Below are 18,837 nucleotides of genomic sequence, written 5' to 3' on the forward strand. Positions count from 1 at the left end.
GAGTGCAGGGAAGGAGTAGTGGGGACAGTGCTGGGAGACCAGGCAGAGGGGAGTCAGGTGAGAGTGCAGGGAAGGAGTAGTGGGGACAGTGCTGGGAGACCAGGCAGAGGGGACTCAGGTGAGAGTGCAGGGAAGGAGTAGTGGGGACAGTGCTGGGAGACCAGGAAGAAGGGAGTCAGGTGAGGGTGCAGGGAAGGAGTAGTGGGGACAGTGCTGGGAGACCAGGCAGAGGAGAGTCAGGTGAGAGTGCAGGGAAGGAGTAGTGGGGACAGTGCTGGGATAGCAGGCAAAGGGGAGTCAGGTGAGAGTGCAGGGATAGGAGTAGTGGGGACAGTGCTGGGAGACCAGGCAGAGGCGATTCAGGTGAGAGTGCAGGGAAGGAGTAGTGGGGTCAGTGCTGGGAGACCAGGCAGAGGGGACTCAGGTGAAAGTGCAGGGAAGGAGTAGTGGGGACAGTGCTGGGAGACCAGGCAGAGGGGAGTCAGGTGACAGTGCAAGGAAGGAGTAGTGCGGAAAGTCCTGGGAGACCAGGCAGAGGGGACTCAGGTGAGAGTGCAGGGAAGGAGTAGTGGGGACAGTGCTGGGAGACCAGGCAGAGGGGAGTCAGGTGAGGGTGCAGGGAAGGAGTAGTGGGGACAGTGCTGGGAGACCAGGCAGAGGGGAGTCAGGTGAGAGTGCAGGGAAGGAGTAGTGGGGACAGTGCTGGGAGAGCAGGCAAAGGGGAGTCAGGTGAGAGTGCAGGGAAGGAGTAGTGGGGACAGTGCTGGGAGACCAGGCAGAGGGGAGTCAGGTGACAGTGCAGGGAAGGAGTAGTGGGGACAGTGCTGGGAGAGCAAGCAGAGGGGAGTCAGGTGAGAGTGCAGGAAGGAGTAGTGGGGACAGTGCTGGGAGACCAGGCAGAGGGGAGTCAGGTGAGAGTGCAGGGAAGGAGTAGTGTGGACAGTGCTGGGAGACCAGGCAGAGGGGACTCAGGTGAGAGTGCAAGGAAGGAGTAGTAAGGACAGTGCTGGGAGACCAAGCAGAGAGGACTCAGGTGAGAGTGCAGGGAAGGAGTAGTGGGGACAGTGCTGGGAGACCAGGCAGAGGGGAGTCAGGTGAGAGTGCAGGGAAGGAGTAGTGGGTCAGTGCTGGGAGACCAGGCAGAGGGGACTCAGGTGAGAGTGCAGGGAAGGAGTAGTGGGGACAGTGCTGGGAGACCAGGAAGAAGGGAGTCAGGTGAGGGTGCAGGGAAGGAGTAGTGGGGACAGTGCTGGGAGACCAGGCAGAGGAGAGTCAGGTGAGAGTGCAGGGAAGGAGTAGTGGGGACAGTGCTGGGATAGCAGGCAAAGGGGAGTCAGGTGAGAGTGCAGGGATAGGAGTAGTGGGGACAGTGCTGGGAGACCAGGCAGAGGGGAGTCAGGTGAGAGTGCAGGGAAGGAGTAGTGGGGTCAGTGCTGGGAGACCAGGCAGAGGGGACTCAGGTGAAAGTGCAGGGAAGGAGTAGTGGGGACTGTGCTGGGAGACCAGGCAGAGGGGAGTCAGGTGAGAGTGCAGGGAAGGAGTAGTGGGGACAGTGCTGGGAGACCAGGCAGAGGGGAGTCAGGTGACAGTGCAGGGAAGGAGTAGTGGGGACAGTGCTGGGAGAGCAAGCAGAGGGGAGTCAGGTGAGAGTGCAGGAAGGAGTAGTGGGGACAGTACTGGGAGACCAGGCAGAGGGGAGTCAGGTGAGAGTGCAGGGAAGGAGTAGTGTGGACAGTGCTGGGAGACCAGGCAGAGGGGAGCCAGGTGACAGTGCAGGGAAGGAGTAGTGGGGACAGTGCTGGGAGACCAGGCAGAGGGGAGTCAGGTGAGACTGCAGGGAAGGAGTAGTGGGGACAGTGCTGGCAGACCAGGCAGAGGAGAGTCAGGTGAGGGTGCAGGGAAGGAGTAGTGGGGACAGTGCTGGGAGACCAGGCAGAGGAGAGCAGGTGAGGGTGCAGGGAAGGAGTAATGGGGACAGTGCTGGGAGACCAGGTAGAGGGGAGTCAAATGAGAGTGCAGGGAAGGAGTAGTGAGGACAGTGCTGGGAGAGCAGGCAGAGGGGAGTCAGGTGACAGTGCAGGGAAAGAGTAGTGGGGACAGTGCTGGGAGACCTGGCAGAGGGGAGTCAGGTGAGAGTGCAGGGAAGGAGTAGTGGGGACAGTGATGGGAGACCAGGCAGAGGGGGGTCAGGTGAGAGTGCAGGGAAGGAGTAGTGGGGAAAGTGCTGGGAGACCAGGCAGAGGGGACTCAGGTGAGAGTGCAGGGAAGGAGTAGTGGGGACAGTGCTGGGAGGCCAGGCAGAGGGGAGTCAGGTGAGGGTGCAGGGAAGGAGTAGTGGGGACAGTGCTGGGAGACCAGGCAGAGGGGAGTCAGGTGAGAGTGCAGGGAAGGAGTAGTGGGGACAGTGCTGGGAGAGCAGGCAAAGGGGAGTCAGGTGAGAGTGCAGGGAAGGAGTAGTGGGGACAGTGCTGGGAGACCAGGCAGAGGGGAGTCAGGTGACAGTCTAGGGAAGGAGTAGTGGGGACAGTGCTGGGAGAGCAAGCAGAGGGGAGTCAGGTGAGAGTGCAGGAAGGAGTAGTGGGGACAGTGCTGGAAGACCAGGCAGAGGGGAGTCAGGTGAGAGTGCAGGGAAGGAGTAGTGTGGTCAGTGCTGGGAGACCAGGCAGAGGGGAGCCAGGTGACAGTGCAGGGAAGGAGTAGTGGGGACAGTGCTGGGAGACCAGGCAGAGGGGACTCAGGTGAGAGTGCAGGGAAGGAGTAGTGGGGACAGTGCTGGCAGACCAGGCAGAGGAGAGTCAGGTGAGGGTGCAGGGAAGGAGTAGTGGGGACAGTGCTGGGAGACCAGGCAGAGGAGAGTCAGGTGAGGGTGAAGGGAAGGAGTAATGGGGACAGTGCTGGGAGACCAGGTAAAGGGGAGTCAAATGAGAGTGCAGGGAAGGAGTAGTGAGGACAGTGCTGGGAGAGCAGGCAGAGGGGTCAAGTGACATAGCAGGGAAGGAGTAGTGGGGACAGTGCTGGGAGACCTGGCAGAGGGGAGTCAGGTGAGAGTGCAGGGAAGGAGTAGTGGGGACAGTGCTGGGAGACCAGGCAGAGGGGAGTCAGGTGAGAGTGCAGGGAAGGAGTAGTGGGGACAGTGCTGGGTGACCAGGCAGAGGGGACTCAGGTGAGAGTGCAGGGAAGGAGTAGTGGGGACAGTGCTGGGAGACCAGGAAGAAGGGAGTCAGGTGAGGGTGCAGGGAAGGAGTAGTGGGGACAGTGCTGGGAGACCAGGCAGAGGAGAGTCAGGTGAGAGTGCAGGGAAGGAGTAGTTGGGACAGTGCTGGGATAGCAGGCAAAGGGGAGTCAGGTGAGAGTGCAGGGATAGGAGTAGTGGGGACAGTGCTGGGAGACCAGGCAGAGGGGAGTCAGGTGAGAGTGCAGGGAAGGAGTAGTGGGGTCAGTGCTGGGAGACCAGGCAGAGGGGACAGGTGAAAGTGCAGGGAAGGAGTAGTGGGGACAGTGCTGGGAGACCAGGCAGAGGGGACTCAGGTGAGAGTGCAGGGAAGGAGTAGTGGGGACAGTGCTGGGAGACCAGGCAGAGGGGAGTCAGGTGAGGGTGCAGGGAAGGAGTAGTGGGGACAGTGCTGGGAGACCAGGCAGAGGGGAGTCAGGTGAGGGTGCAGGGAAGGAGTAGTGGGGACAGTGCTGGGAGACCAGGCAGAGGGGAGTCAGGTGAGAGTGCAGGGAAGGAGTAGTGGGGACAGTGCTGGGAGACCAGGCAGAGGGGAGTCAGGTGAGGGTGCAGGGAAGGAGTAGTGGGGACAGTGCTGGGAGGCCAGGCAGAGGGGAGTCAGGTGAGGGTGCAGGGAAGGAGTAGTGGGGACAGTGCTGGGAGACCAGGCAGAGGGGAGTCAGGTGAGAGTGCAGGGAAGGAGTAGTGGGGACAGTGCTGGGAGAGCAGGCAAAGGGGAGTCAGGTGAGAGTGCAGGGAAGGAGTAGTGGGGACAGTGCTGGGAGACCAGGCAGAGGGGAGTCAGGTGACAGTCTAGGGAAGGAGTAGTGGGGACAGTGCTGGGAGAGCAAGCAGAGGGGAGTCAGGTGAGAGTGCAGGAAGGAGTAGTGGGGACAGTGCTGGAAGACCAGGCAGAGGGGAGTCAGGTGAGAGTGCAGGGAAGGAGTAGTGTGGTCAGTGCTGGGAGACCAGGCAGAGGGGAGCCAGGTGACAGTGCAGGGAAGGAGTAGTGGGGACAGTGCTGGGAGACCAGGCAGAGGGGACTCAGGTGAGAGTGCAGGGAAGGAGTAGTGGGGACAGTGCTGGCAGACCAGGCAGAGGAGAGTCAGGTGAGGGTGCAGGGAAGGAGTAGTGGGGACAGTGCTGGGAGACCAGGCAGAGGAGAGTCAGGTGAGGGTGCAGGGAAGGAGTAATGGGGACAGTGCTGGGAGACCAGGTAAAGGGGAGTCAAATGAGAGTGCAGGGAAGGAGTAGTGAGGACACTGCTGGGAGAGCAGGCAGAGGGGTCAAGTGACATAGCAGGGAAGGAGTAGTGGGGACAGTGCTGGGAGACCTGGCAGAGGGGAGTCAGGTGAGAGTGCAGGGAAGGAGTAGTGGGGACAGTGCTGGGAGACCAGGCAGAGGGGAGTCAGGTGAGAGTGCAGGGAAGGAGTAGTGGGGACAGTGCTGGGTGACCAGGCAGAGGGGACTCAGGTGAGAGTGCAGGGAAGGAGTAGTGGGGACAGTGCTGGGAGACCAGGAAGAAGGGAGTCAGGTGAGGGTGCAGGGAAGGAGTAGTGGGGACAGTGCTGGGAGACCAGGCAGAGGAGAGTCAGGTGAGAGTGCAGGGAAGGAGTAGTGGGGACAGTGCTGGGATAGCAGGCAAAGGGGAGTCAGGTGAGAGTGCAGGGATAGGAGTAGTGGGGACAGTGCTGGGAGACCAGGCAGAGGGGAGTCAGGTGAGAGTGCAGGGAAGGAGTAGTGGGGTCAGTGCTGGGAGACCAGGCAGAGGGGACTCAGGTGAAAGTGCAGGGAAGGAGTAGTGGGGACAGTGCTGGGAGACCAGGCAGAGGGGACTCAGGTGAGAGTGCAGGGAAGGAGTAGTGGGGACAGTGCTGGGAGACCAGGCAGAGGGGAGTCAGGTGAGGGTGCAGGGAAGGAGTAGTGGGGACAGTGCTGGGAGACCAGGCAGAGGGGAGTCAGGTGAGGGTGCAGGGAAGGAGTAGTGGGGACAGTGCTGGGAGACCAGGCAGAGGGGAGTCAGGTGAGAGTGCAGGGAAGGAGTAGTGGGGACAGTGCTGGGAGACCAGGCAGAGGGGAGTCAGGTGAGGGTGCAGGGAAGGAGTAGTGGGGACAGTGCTGGGAGACCAGGCAGAGGGGAGTCAGGTGACAGTGCAGGGAAGGAGTAGTGGGGACAGTGCTGGGAGAGCAAGCAGAGGGGAGTCAGGTGAGAGTGCAGGAAGGAGTAATGGGGACAGTGCTGGAAGACCAGGCAGAGGGGAGTCAGGTGAGAGTGCAGGGAAGGAGTAGTGTGGTCAGTGCTGGGAGACCAGGCAGAGGGGAGCCAGGTGACAGTGCAGGGAAGGAGTAGTGGGGACAGTGCTGGGAGACCAGGCAGAGGGGACTCAGGTGAGAGTGCAGGGAAGGAGTAGTGGGGACAGTGCTGGCAGACCAGGCAGAGGAGAGTCAGGTGAGGGTGCAGGGAAGGAGTACTGGGGACAGTGCTGGGAGACCAGGCAGAGGAGAGTCAGGTGAGGGTGCAGGGAAGGAGTAATGGGGACAGTGCTGGGAGACCAGGTAAAGGGGAGTCAAATGAGAGTGCAGGGAAGGAGTAGTGAGGACAGTGCTGGGAGAGCAGGCAGAGGGGAGTCAAGTGACATAGCAGGGAAGGAGTAGTGGGGACAGTGCTGGGAGACCTGGCAGAGGGGAGTCAGGTGAGAGTGCTGGGAAGGAGAAGTGGGGACAGTGATGGGAGACCAGGCAGAGGGGAGTCAGGTGAGAGTGCAGGGAAGGAGTAGTGGGGACAGTGCTGGGAGACCAGGCAGAGGGGACTCAGGTGAGAGTGCAAGGATGGAGTAGTAAGGACAGTGCTGGGAGACCAAGCAGAGAGGACTCAGGTGAGAGTGCAGGGAAGGAGTAGTGGGGACAGTGCTGGGAGACCAGGCAGAGGGGAGTCAGGTGAGAGTGCAGGGAAGGAGTAGTGGGGACAGTGCTGGGAGACCAGGCAGAGGGGACTCAGGTGAGAGTGCAGGGAAGGAGTAGTGGGGACAGTGCTGGGAGACCAGGAAGAAGGGAGTCAGTTGAGGGTGCAGGGAAGGAGTAGTGGGGACAGTGCTGGGAGACCAGGCAGAGGAGAGTCAGGTGAGAGTGCAGGGAAGGAGTAGTGGGGACAGTGCTGGGATAGCAGGCAAAGGGGAGTCAGGTGAGAGTGCAGGGATAGGAGTAGTGGGGACAGTGCTGGGAGACCAGGCAGAGGGGAGTCAGGTGAGAGTGCAGGGAAGGAGTAGTGGGGTCAGTGCTGGGAGACCAGGCAGAGGGGACTCAGGTGAAAGTGCAGGGAAGGAGTAGTGGGGACAGTGCTGGGAGACCAGGCAGAGGGGAGTCAGGTGAGAGTGCAGGGAAGGAGTAGTGGGGAAAGTGCTGGGAGACCAGGCAGAGGGGACTCAGGTGAGAGTGCAGGGAAGGAGTAGTGGGGACAGTGCTGGGAGACCAGGCAGAGGGGAGTCAGGTGAGGGTGCAGGGAAGGAGTAGTGGGGACAGTGCTGGGAGACCAGGCAGAGGGGAGTCAGGTGAGAGTGCAGGGAAGGAGTAGTGGGGACAGTGCTGGGAGAGCAGGCAAAGGGGAGTCAGGTGAGAGTGCAGGGAAGGAGCAGTGGGGACAGTGCTGGGAGACCAGGCAGAGGGGAGTCAGGTGACAGTGCAGGGAAGGAGTAGTGGGGACAGTGCTGGGAGAGCAAGCAGAGGGGAGTCAGGTGAGAGTGCAGGAAGGAGTAGTGGGGACAGTGCTGGGAGACCAGGCAGAGGGGAGTCAGGTGAGAGTGCAGGAAGGAGTAGTGTGGACAGTGCTGGGAGACCAGGCAGAGGGGACTCAGGTGAGAGTGCAAGGAAGGAGTAGTAAGGACAGTGCTGGGAGACCAAGCAGAGAGGACTCAGGAGAGAGTGCAGGGAAGGAGTAGTGGGGACAGTGCTGGGAGACCAGGCAGAGGAGAGTCAGGTGAGAGTGCAGGGAAGGAGTAGTGGGGACAGTGCTGGGATAGCAGGCAAAGGGGAGTCAGGTGAGAGTGCAGGGATAGGAGTAGTGGGGACAGTGCTGGGATAGCAGGCAAAGGGGAGTCAGGTGAGAGTGCAGGGAAGGAGTAGTGGGGTCAGTGCTGGGAGACCAGGCAGAGGGGAGTCAGGTGAAAGTGCAGGGAAGGAGTAGTGGGGACTGTGCTGGGAGACCAGGCAGAGGGGAGTCAGGTGAGAGTGCAGGGAAGGAGTAGTGGGGACAGTGCTGGGAGACCAGGCAGAGGGGAGTCAGGTGACAGTGCAGGGAAGGAGTAGTGGGGACAGTGCTGGGAGAGCAAGCAGAGGGGAGTCAGGTGACAGTGCAGGAAGGAGTAGTGGGGACAGTGCTGGGAGAGCAAGCAGAGGGGAGTCAGGTGAGAGTGCAGGGAAGGAGTAGTGGGGACAGTGCTGGGAGACCAGGCAGAGGGGAGCCAGGTGACAGTGCAGGGAAGGAGTAGTGGGGACAGTGCTGGGAGACCAGGCAGAGGGGAGTCAGGTGAGACTGCAGGGAAGGAGTAGTGGGGACAGTGCTGGCAGACCAGGCAGAGGAGAGTCAGGTGAGGGTGCAGGGAAGGAGTAGTGGGGACAGTGCTGGGAGACCAGGCAGAGGAGAGCCAGGTGAGGGTGCAGGGAAGGAGTAATGGGGACAGTGCTGGGAGACCATTTAGAGGGGAGTCAAATGAGAGTGCAGGGAAGGAGTAGTGAGGACAGTGCTGGGAGAGCAGGCAGAGGGGAGTCAGGTGACAGTGCAGGGAAGGAGTAGTGGGGACAGTGCTGGGAGACCTGGCACAGGGGAGTCAGGTGAGAGTGCAGGGAAGGAGTAGTGGGGACAGTGATGGGAGACCAGGCAGAGGGGGGTCAGGTGAGAGTGCAGGGAAGGAGTAGTGGGGACAGTGCTGGAAGAGCAGGCAGAGGGGACTCAGGTGAGAGTGCAGGGAAGGAGTAGTGGGGGCAGTGCTGGGAGACCAGGCAGAGGGGAGTCAGGTGAGGGTACAGGGAAGGAGTAGTGGGGACAGTTCTGGGAGACCAGGTAGAGGGGAGTCAAATGAGAGTGCAGGGAAGGAGTAGTGGGGACAGTGCTGGGAGAGCAGGCAGAGGGGAGTCAGTTGAGAGTGCAGGGAAGTAGTAGTGGGGACAGTGCTGGGAGAGCAGGCAGAGGAGAGTCAGTTGAGGGTGCAGGGAAGGAGTAGTGGGGACAGTGCTGAGAGACCAGGCAGAGGAGAGTCAAGTGAGGGTGCAGGGAAGGAGTAGTGGGGACAGTGCTGGGAGACCAGGTAGAGGGGGGTCAAATGAGAGTGCAGGGAAGTAGTGGGGACAGTGCTGGGAGAGCAGGCAGAGGAGAGTCAGGTGAGAGTGCAGGGAAGGAGTAGTGGGGACAGTGTTGGGAGACCAGGCAGAGGGGAGTCAGGTGAGGGTGCAGGGAAGTAGTGGGGACAGTGCTTGGAGACCAGGTAGAGGGGAGTCAAATGAGAGTGCAGGGAAGGAGTAGTGGGGACAGTGCTGGGAGAGCAGGCAGAGGGGAGTCAGGTGAGAGTGCAGGGAAGTAGTAGTGGGGACAGTGCTGGGAGTGCAGGCAGAGGAGAGTCAGGTTAGGGTGCAGGGAAGGAATAGTGGGGACAGTGCTGAGAGACCAGGCAGAGGAGAGTCAAGTGAGGGTGCAGGGAAGGAGTAGTGGGGACAGTGCTGGGAGACCAGGTAGAGGGGAGTCAAATGAGAGTGCAGGGAAGGAGTAGTTAGGACAGTGCTGGGAGAGCAGGCAGAGGGGAGTCAGGTGAGAGTGCAGGGAAGGAGTAGTGGGGACAGTGTTGGGAGACCAGGCAGAGGGGAGTCAGGTGAGGGTGCAGGGAAGTAGTGGGGATAGTGCTGGGAGACCAGGTAGAGGGGAGTCAAATGAGAGTGTAGGGAAGGAGTAGTGGGGACAGTGCTGGGAGACCAGGCAGAGGGGAGTCAGGTGAGAGTGCAGGGAAGGAGTAGTGGGGACAGTGCTGGGAGAGCAGGCAGAGGGGAGTCAGGTGAGAGTACAGGGAAGGAGTAGTGGGGACAGTGCTGGGAGACCAGGCAGAGGGGACTCAGGTGAGAGTGCAGGGAAGGAGTAGTGGGGGCAGTGCTGGGAGACCAGGCAGAGGGGAGTCAGGTGAGAGTTCAGGGAAGGAGCAGTGGGGACAGTGCTGGGAGACCAGGCAGAGGGGAGTCAGGTGAGAGTGCAGGGAAGGAGTAGAGGGGACAGTGCTGGGAGACCAGGCAGAGGGGAGTTAGCTGAGAGTACAGGGAAGGAGTAGTGGGGACAGAGCTGGGAGACCAGATAGAGGGGAGTCAGGTGAGAGCGCAGGAAAGGAGTAGTGGGGACAGTGCTGGGAGACCAGGCAGAGGGGAATCAGGTGAGAGTGCCGGGAAGGAGCAGTGAGGACAGTGCTGGGAGACCAGGCAGAGGGGAGTCAGGTGAGAGTGCAGGGAAGGAGTAGTGGGGACAGTGCTGGGAGACCAGGCAGAGGGGAGTCAGGTGAGAGTGCAGGGAAGGAGTAGTGGGGGCAGTGCTGGGAGACCAGGCAGAGGGGAGTCAGGTGAGGGTACAGGGAAGGAGTAGTGGGGACAGTGCTGGGAGACCAGGTAGAGGGGAGTCAAATGAGAGTGCAGGGAAGGAGTAGTGGGGACAGTGCTGGGAGAGCAGGCAGAGGGGAGTCAGGTGAGAGTGCAGGGAAGTAGTAGTGGGGACAGTGCTGGGAGAGCAGGCAGAGGAGAGTCAGTTGAGGGTGCAGGGAAGGAGTAGTGGGGACAGTGCTGAGAGACCAGGCAGAGGAGAGTCAAGTGAGGGTGCAGGGAAGGAGTAGTGGGGACAGTGCTGGGAGACCAGGTAGAGGGGGGTCAAATGAGAGTGCAGGGAAGTAGTGGGGACAGTGCTGGGAGAGCAGGCAGAGGAGAGTCAGGTGAGAGTGCAGGGAAGGAGTAGTGGGGACAGTGTTGGGAGACCAGGCAGAGGGGAGTCAGGTGAGGGTGCAGGGAAGTAGTGGGGACAGTGCTTGGAGACCAGGTAGAGGGGAGTCAAATGAGAGTGCAGGGAAGGAGTAGTGGGGACAGTGCTGGGAGAGCAGGCAGAGGGGAGTCAGGTGAGAGTGCAGGGAAGTAGTAGTGGGGACAGTGCTGGGAGTGCAGGCAGAGGAGAGTCAGGTGAGGGTGCAGGGAAGGAATAGTGGGGACAGTGCTGAGAGACCAGGCAGAGGAGAGTCAAGTGAGGGTGCAGGGAAGGAGTAGTGGGGACAGTGCTGGGAGACCAGGTAGAGGGGAGTCAAATGAGAGTGCAGGGAAGGAGTAGTTAGGACAGTGCTGGGAGACCAGGCAGAGGGGACTCAGGTGAGAGTTCAGGGAAGGAGTAGTGGGGGCAGTGCTGGGAGACCAGGCAGAGGGGAGTCAGGTGAGAGTGCAGGGAAGGAGTAGAGGGGACAGTGCTGGGAGACCAGGCAGAGGGGAGTCAGCTGAGAGTACAGGGAAGGAGTAGTGGGGACAGAGCTGGGAGACCAGATAGAGGGGAGTCAGGTGAGAGCGCAGGAAAGGAGTAGTGGGGACAGTGCTGGGAGACCAGGCAGAGGGGAATCAGGTGAGAGTGCCGGGAAGGAGCAGTGAGGACAGTGCTGGGAGACCAGGCAGAGGGGAGTCAGGTGAGAGTGCAGGGAAGGAGTAGTGGGGACAGTGCTGGGAGACCAGGCAGAGGGGAGTCAGGTGAGAGTGCAGGGAAGGAGTAGTGGGGACAGTGCTGGGAGACCAGGCAGAGGGGACTCAGGTGAGAGTGCAGGGAAGGAGTAGTGGGGACAGTGCTGGGAGACCAGGAAGAAGGGAGTCAGGTGAGGGTGCAGGGAAGGAGTAGTGGGGACAGTGCTGGGAGACCAGGCAGAGGAGAGTCAGGTGAGAGTGCAGGGAAGGAGTAGTGGGGACAGTGCTGGGATAGCAGGCAAAGGGGAGTCAGGTGAGAGTGCAGGGATAGGAGTAGTGGGGACAGTGCTGGGAGACCAGGCAGAGGGGAGTCAGGTGAGAGTGCAGGGAAGGAGTAGTGGGGTCAGTGCTGGGAGACCAGGCAGAGGGGACTCAGGTGAAAGTGCAGGGAAGGAGTAGTGGGGACTGTGCTGGGAGACCAGGCAGAGGGGAGTCAGGTGAGAGTGCAGGGAAGGAGTAGTGGGGACAGTGCTGGGAGACCAGGCAGAGGGGAGTCAGGTGACAGTGCAGGGAAGGAGTAGTGGGGACAGTGCTGGGAGAGCAAGCAGAGGGGAGTCAGGTGAGAGTGCAGGAAGGAGTAGTGGGGACAGTGCTGGGAGACCAGGCAGAGGGGAGTCAGGTGAGAGTGCAGGGAAGGAGTAGTGTGGACAGTGCTGGGAGACCAGGCAGTTGGGAGCCAGGTGACAGTGCAGGGATGGAGTAGTGGGGACAGTGCTGGGAGACCAGGCAGAGGGGAGTCAGGTGAGAGTGCAGGGAAGGAGTAGTGGGGACAGTGCTGGCAGACCAGGCAGAGGAGAGTCAGGTGAGGGTGCAGGGAAGGAGTAGTGGGGACAGTGCTGGGAGACCAGGCAGAGGAGAGCCAGGTGAGGGTGCAGGGAAGGAGTAATGGGGACAGTGCTGGGAGACCAGGTAGAGGGGAGTCAAATGAGAGTGCAGGGAAGGAGTAGTGAGGACAGTGCTGGGAGAGCAGGCAGAGGGGAGTCAGGTGACAGTGCAGGGAAGGAGTAGTGGGGACAGTGCTGGGAGACCAGGCAGAGGGGAATCAGGTGAGAGTGCCGGGAAGGAGCAGTGAGGACAGTGCTGGGAGACCAGGCAGAGGGGAGTCAGGTGAGAGTGCCGGGAAGGAGCAGTGAGGACAGTGCTGGGAGACCAGGCAGAGGGGAGTCAGGTGAGAGTGCAGGGAAGGAGTAGTGGGGACAGTGCTGGGAGACCAGGCAGAGGGGAGTCAGGTGAGAGTGCAGGGAAGGAGTAGTGGGGACAGTGCTGGGAGACCAGGCAGAGGGGACTCAGGTGAGTTTGCAGGGAAGGAGTAGTGGGGGCAGTGCTGGGAGACCAGGCAGAGGGGAGTCAGGTGAGAGTTCAGGGAAGGAGCAGTGGGGACAGTGCTGGGAGACCAGGCAGAGGGGAGTCAGGTGAGAGTGCAGGGAAGGAGTAGAGGGGACAGTGCTGGGAGACCAGGCAGAGGGGAGTCAGCTGAGAGTACAGGGAAGGAGTAGTGGGGACAGAGCTGGGAGACCAGATAGAGGGGAGTCAGGTGAGAGCGCAGGAAAGGAGTAGTGGGGACAGTGCTGGGAGACCAGGCAGAGGGGAATCAGGTGAGAGTGCCGGGAAGGAGCAGTGAGGACAGTGCTGGGAGACCAGGCAGAGGGGAGTCAGGTGAGAGTGCAGGGAAGGAGTAGTGGGGACAGTGCTGGGAGACCAGGCAGAGGGGAGTCAGGTGAGAGTGCAGGGAAGGAGTAGTGGGGACAGTGCTGGGAGACCAGGCAGAGGGGACTCAGGTGAGAGTGCAGGGAAGGAGTAGTGGGGACAGTGCTGGGAGACCAGGAAGAAGGGAGTCAGGTGAGGGTGCAGGGAAGGAGTAGTGGGGACAGTGCTGGGAGACCAGGCAGAGGAGAGTCAGGTGAGAGTGCAGGGAAGGAGTAGTGGGGACAGTGCTGGGATAGCAGGCAAAGGGGAGTCAGGTGAGAGTGCAGGGATAGGAGTAGTGGGGACAGTGCTGGGAGACCAGGCAGAGGGGAGTCAGGTGAGAGTGCAGGGAAGGAGTAGTGGGGTCAGTGCTGGGAGACCAGGCAGAGGGGAGTCAGGTGACAGTGCAGGGAAGGAGTAGTGGGGACAGTGCTGGGAGAGCAAGCAGAGGGGAGTCAGGTGAGAGTGCAGGAAGGAGTAGTGGGGACAGTGCTGGGAGACCAGGCAGAGGGGAGTCAGGTGATAGTGCAGGGAAGGAGTAGTGTGGACAGTGCTGGGAGACCAGGCAGTGGGGAGCCAGGTGACAGTGCAGGGATGGAGTAGTGGGGACAGTGCTGGGAGACCAGGCAGAGGGGAGTCAGGTGAGAGTGCAGCGAAGGAGTAGTGGGCACAGTGCTGGCAGACCAGGCAGAGGAGAGTCAGGTGAGGGTGCAGGGAAGGAGTAGTGGGGACAGTGCTGGGAGACCAGGCAGAGGAGAGCCAGGTGAGGGTGCAGGGAAGGAGTAATGGGGACAGTGCTGGGAGACCAGGTAGAGGGGAGTCAAATGAGAGTGCAGGGAAGGAGTAGTGAGGACAGTGCTGGGAGAGCAGGCAGAGGGGAGTCAGGTGACAGTGCAGGGAAGGAGTAGTGGGGACAGTGCTGGGAGACCTGGCAGAGGGGAGTCAGGTGAGAGTGCAGGGAAGGAGTAGTGGGGACAGTGATGGGAGACCAGGCAGAGGGGGGTCAGGTGAGAGTGCAGGGAAGGAGTAGTGGGGACAGTGCTGGAAGAGCAGGCAGAGGGGACTCAGGTGAGAGTGCAGGGAAGGAGTAGTGGGGGCAGTGCTGGGAGACCAGGCAGAGGGGAGTCAGGTGAGGGTACAGGGAAGGAGTAGTGGGGACAGTGCTGGGAGACCAGGTAGAGGGGAGTCAAATGAGAGTGCAGGGAAGGAGTAGTGGGGACAGTGCTGGGAGATCAGGCAGAGGGGAGTCAGGTGAGAGTGCAGGGAAGTAGTATTGGGGACAGTGCTGGGAGAGCAGGCAGAGGAGAGTCAGTTGAGGGTGCAGGGAAGGAGTAGTGGGGACAGTGCTGAGAGACCAGGCAGAGGAGAGTCAAGTGAGGGTGCAGGGAAGGAGTAGTGGGGACAGTGCTGGGAGACCAGGTAGAGGGGGGTCAAATGAGAGTGCAGGGAAGTAGTGGGGACAGTGCTGGGAGAGCAGGCAGAGGAGAGTCAGGTGAGAGTGCAGGGAAGGAGTAGTGGGGACAGTGTTGGGAGACCAGGCAGAGAGGAGTCAGGTGAGGGTGCAGGGAAGTAGTGGGGACAGTGCTTGGAGACCAGGTAGAGGGGAGTCAAATGAGAGTGCAGGGAAGGAGTAGTGGGGACAGTGCTGGGAGAGCAGGCAGAGGGGAGTCAGGTGAGAGTGCAGGGAAGTAGTAGTGGGGACAGTGCTGGGAGTGCAGGCAGAGGAGAGTCAGGTGAGGGTGCAGGGAAGGAGTAGTGGGGACAGTGCTGAGAGACCAGGCAGAGGAGAGTCAAGTGAGGGTGCAGGGAAGGAGTAGTGGGGACAGTGCTGGGAGACCAGGTAGAGGGGAGTCAAATGAGAGTGCAGGGAAGGAGTAGTTAGGACAGTGCTGGGAGAGCAGGCAGAGGGGAGTCAGGTGAGAGTGCAGGGAAGGAGTAGTGCGGACAGTGTTGGGAGACCAGGCAGAGGGGAGTCAGGTGAGGGTGCAGGGAAGTAGTGGGGATAGTGCTGGGAGACCAGGTAGAGGGGAGTCAAATGAGAGTGTAGGGAAGGAGTAGTGGGGACAGTGCTGGGAGACCAGGCAGAGGGGAGTCAGGTGAGAGTGCAGGGAAGGAGTAGTGGGGACAGTGCTGGGAGAGCAGGCAGAGGAAAGTCAGGTGAGAGTGCAGGGAAGGAGCAGTGGGGACAGTGCTGGGAGACCAGGCAGAGGGGAGTCAGGTGAGAGTGCAGGGAAGGAGTAGAGGGGACAGTGCTGGGAGACCAGGCAGAGGGGAGTCAGCTGAGAGTACAGGGAAGGAGTAGTGGGGACAGAGCTGGGAGACCAGATAGAGGGGAGTCAGGTGAGAGCGCAGGGAAGGAGTAGTGGGGACAGTGCTGGGAGACCAGGCAGAGGGGAATCAGGTGAGAGTGCAGGGAATGAGCAGTGAGGACAGTGCTGGGAGACCAGGCAGAGGGGAGTCAGGTGAGAGTGCAGGGAAGGAGTAGAGGGGACAGTGCTGGGAGACCAGGCAGAGGGGAGTCAGTTGAGAGTACAGGGAAGGAGTAGTGGGGACAGAGCTGGGAGACCAGATAGAGGGGAGTCAGGTGAGAGCGCAGGGAAGGAGTAGTGGGGACAGTGATGGGAGACCAGGCAGAGGGGAATCAGGTGAGAGTGCAGGGAAGGGGTAGTGGTGACAGTGCTGGTAGGGTTCGGTATAGACTATACAGCGCTGATGGACTTGTGACATCAAACCCACGTGACCCGGCCTGAAAGGGGGAGGGGCGGGGAATCTAACGGGGTACCAAAAGTGTCCCCTCGCGGGCTCGCTACGCTCGCCACGCTTCTGGCACAGTGGCTAGCTGCGCTCGCCACAAATATTTATACCCCCTCTATGCCCACGTGGATGGTAAAGCAGGAGCGGTCACGTGGTGGATACGCCACAGAGGTCCTTTAGCCACATAAGATATAGCAGCAACCGTGCTGGGAGACCAGGCAGAGGGGAGTCAGGTGAGAGTGCAGGGAAGGAGTAGTGGGGATGGTGCTGGGAGAGCAGGTAGAGGGGAGTCAGGTGAGAGTGCAGGGAAGGAGTAGTGGGGACAGTACTGGGAGATCAGGCAGAGGGGTGTCAGGTGAGAGTACAGGGAAGGAGTAGTGGAGACAGTGACGGGAGACCAGGCAGAGGGGAGTCAGGTGAGAGTGCAGGGAAGGAGTAGTGGGGACAGTGCTGGGAGACCAGGCAGAGGGGAGTCGGGTGAGAGTGCATTGAAGGAGTAGTGGGGACAGTGCTGGGAGACCAGGCAGATGGGAGTCAGGTGATAGTGTAGGGAAGGAGTAGTGAGGACAGTGCTGGCAGAGCAGGCAGAGGGTAATCAAATGAGAGTGCAGGGAAGGAGTAGTGAGTACAGTGCAGTAGGTCAGATGGGTGTATAAGGAAGGAGTAGTGAGGACAGAGCTGGGAGACCAGGTAGATGGGAATTAGATGAGAGTACAGCAGTGTAGTAGTGGAGACTATTATTATTTAAAACTGCATTTTCATAGATCTGATCTTTTATTGTTATAACTTATTTTTTCAATGTTTTCTTAAACTGCATACAGTTAAGAATTCCATACTGAAAAAGAGAGGCATAAAAGGCTCTGTAATCATAAAATGAAACAGGATGTTGTCATAATACCGACGGTCGGGGTGTCGGCGCTTAGAATGCCAGCACCGGAATCCTGCCACCTGTCAGAATCCCGGCGCCGGCATTCTGATGGTAAGTACTGGGGTTAGGAGGAGGGTTGGTGTTAGGCACTTGGGATGAGATTAGGTTTAGGCAGCGAAGGGGGGAAGGGTTGGATAGTGACTGACAGGTGTCGACAGGGATAGGATACCGTCTACGGGATTCTGACCACTGGCATTCCGTACCCATTCCGTTCAGCAATGGCTGAAATGTTCCGCATTCTCACATGGGCAAACGCAGTCTCCCAGCCATCTCCGTAGTGTTCATCCTGGGGATTCTCAATTGGGAAGCGGATTTCCTCTGCCATCACGACGTGCATGTAGGAGAATGGTCTGTACATCCAGAAGTCTTTCAGCTTCTAGTGGACAAATGGGAAGTGGATCTCATGGCCTCAAGACACAACAGCAAACTTCCAATATATGGAGCCAGAACAAAGGACTCTGACGCGGCCTTCAAAGACGCATTGGCGGTGAAATGGAACTTCGATTTAGCATATGACATATCTTCCCTAAAATATTCCTACTTCCATGAGTGCTTCAAAAGTTCAGACAGGAGGGGAGCACAGTCCTGTTCATATCTCCTGCTTGGCCCAGACATTATTTGTACTCCGATCTTCAAAGGCTCTCCATAGACATTCCTCTTTAAGTTCCTCTATGAGTAGACTTGTTGTCTCAGGGTCCATGTCTACATCCAGTCAGAGACCGTCTGTCTTTAATGGCTTGGCTCTTGAGACATCCCTCCTAACGGCTAAGGGTTTCTCCAGCTCTGTGGTCCAGACCATGCTCACCGCACATAAACCGGCCTCAGCCAGGATTTACCACAGAATATGGCACACATATTTCCATTGGCATACTCCAAGAAACTATGACTCACAAGTCTTTAAAGTTTCTCGAATTCTTGCCTTTCTTCAGGCTGGACTGGATCTAGGCCTCCACCATCTCTGATAGTGCTTGTCTCTGCTTTGTCTATCTGGTTTCAGCGCAGAATTGCTACTATACCGGATGTTCACAGCTTCATGCAAGGTGTTCTACGTATACAATCTCCCTTTGTCCCTCCTGTGGCTCCATGGGATTTGGCAGTGGTGCTCCAAGCACTTCAGGAACCTCCATTCGAACCCCTGGAATCAGTGGATGTCAAGTGGCTCAATGCGAAGACTCTGTTTCTTCTGGCTATAGCATCTGCCCGTTGGGTTTTCGGATTTAGGGGCGCTTTTATGTCTCTCCCCCTTTTTAATATTTCATCAGGACAGGGCTGTTCTTCGTACATGCCCAGGTTCCTTCCAAGGTGGTTAATCACTTCCACCTGAATGAGGAAATTGTGGTTCCGGCATTTAATTCACCAGACCTCACAGAAGGTGAGGCCTCGTTGGATGTCCATGCTCTGAAGATCTATGTGGACCACACTACTTCCATCAGGAAATTACTCCCTCTTTGTCCTATATGAATTCCACAAGACGGGATGGCCAGCTAACAAACAGACTAAGGCCAGATGGATTCGCATGACTATCTCACAGGCTTAAGGTGCCCATCCACTTGCCATTAAATACTGAGCGATTGCACGATTAGGACATCGTAATCATGCAATCACTCAGGTATCGGCTGCAAATCGGGCATTTAAATGTCTGAAACGAACAGCGAGTCTGCTGGTCGTTTCCGACATCAATCATCACCCGAACAAGACGGTCAACCTGACGACTGTCATCACGTTGCCCATGTTCGTGGATGATTGATGTGCATACACTGAACGTCTGAACGTTCAGTTTATGCACTTCACCCCGCGGAAGACGAGGGCGTGATTACGATGTCGTAATCTTGCAGTCGTCCCTGCATCTACAAGTGGATGGGCATCTTTACACGCAGACTGGCCTTCCTGTATCGGCTTCAGTATCTGCTCATTCTACTCACTCTGTGGGTCTCTCGTGGGCAGCCCAGCGTGGCGCCTTAGCTGAACAGCTATGCAAGGTGGCCACCTGATCTTCTGTCCACACCTTTCTTAGGTTATATGCCTTTGATACATTTGCCCATCAGGATGCTTCCTGGCGGGCATAGGGTTCTCATATCAGTTCAGTAGCATTCCTGTCCTTGAACAACTGCTTTTGGACATCCTCAGTGTCTCCTTCTGGAACCCTATGGACCCTGAAGAAGAAAAGGACAGTTATGGTAAATTCACTCTCTTTCTTAGAAGTCCATAGTGTTCACAGGGCATCTGCCCTGACGCTCCTAGCTTCTATGGGTTTCTTCTCCTGGTCACTTATTTCCTTCTCTGTGTGAGTGTGATTCCTCAGTGTACCAGTCTTCCTTCTATCCTATCCTGCTCCTGCCTTGGGCTTGTTAACAAAACTGAAGTGCCCTCAGGCTGTGGGTCGGTTATAGGGGGAAGGACCGGAGCATCCTGGGATTGAAAAGCTTTGCTGTTGGTGTCCGGTCCTTTAGGTCCCACCTATACCCCAATGTCTCACTGTGGACCTATGGACTTCAAAGAAAGAGAGTTAACGAGTTTTACCATACCT

The 18,837-nt window shown here is 58.7% G+C and overlaps 1 protein-coding gene across 1 annotated transcript in view; it reads left to right on the plus strand.

Annotated features, from left to right (window-relative positions):
- The window catches only part of LOC148502448 (uncharacterized), a 93,087-nt gene that overhangs the window by 16,481 nt on the left and 57,769 nt on the right, over positions 1 to 18,837 (plus strand). The window lies entirely within an intron of this gene.

This window comes from Taudactylus pleione, unplaced genomic scaffold (assembly GCF_031769625.1).
Source record: "Taudactylus pleione unplaced genomic scaffold, aTauple2 ptg000497l, whole genome shotgun sequence".
NCBI classification, from domain to species: Eukaryota; Metazoa; Chordata; class Amphibia; order Anura; family Myobatrachidae; genus Taudactylus; species Taudactylus pleione.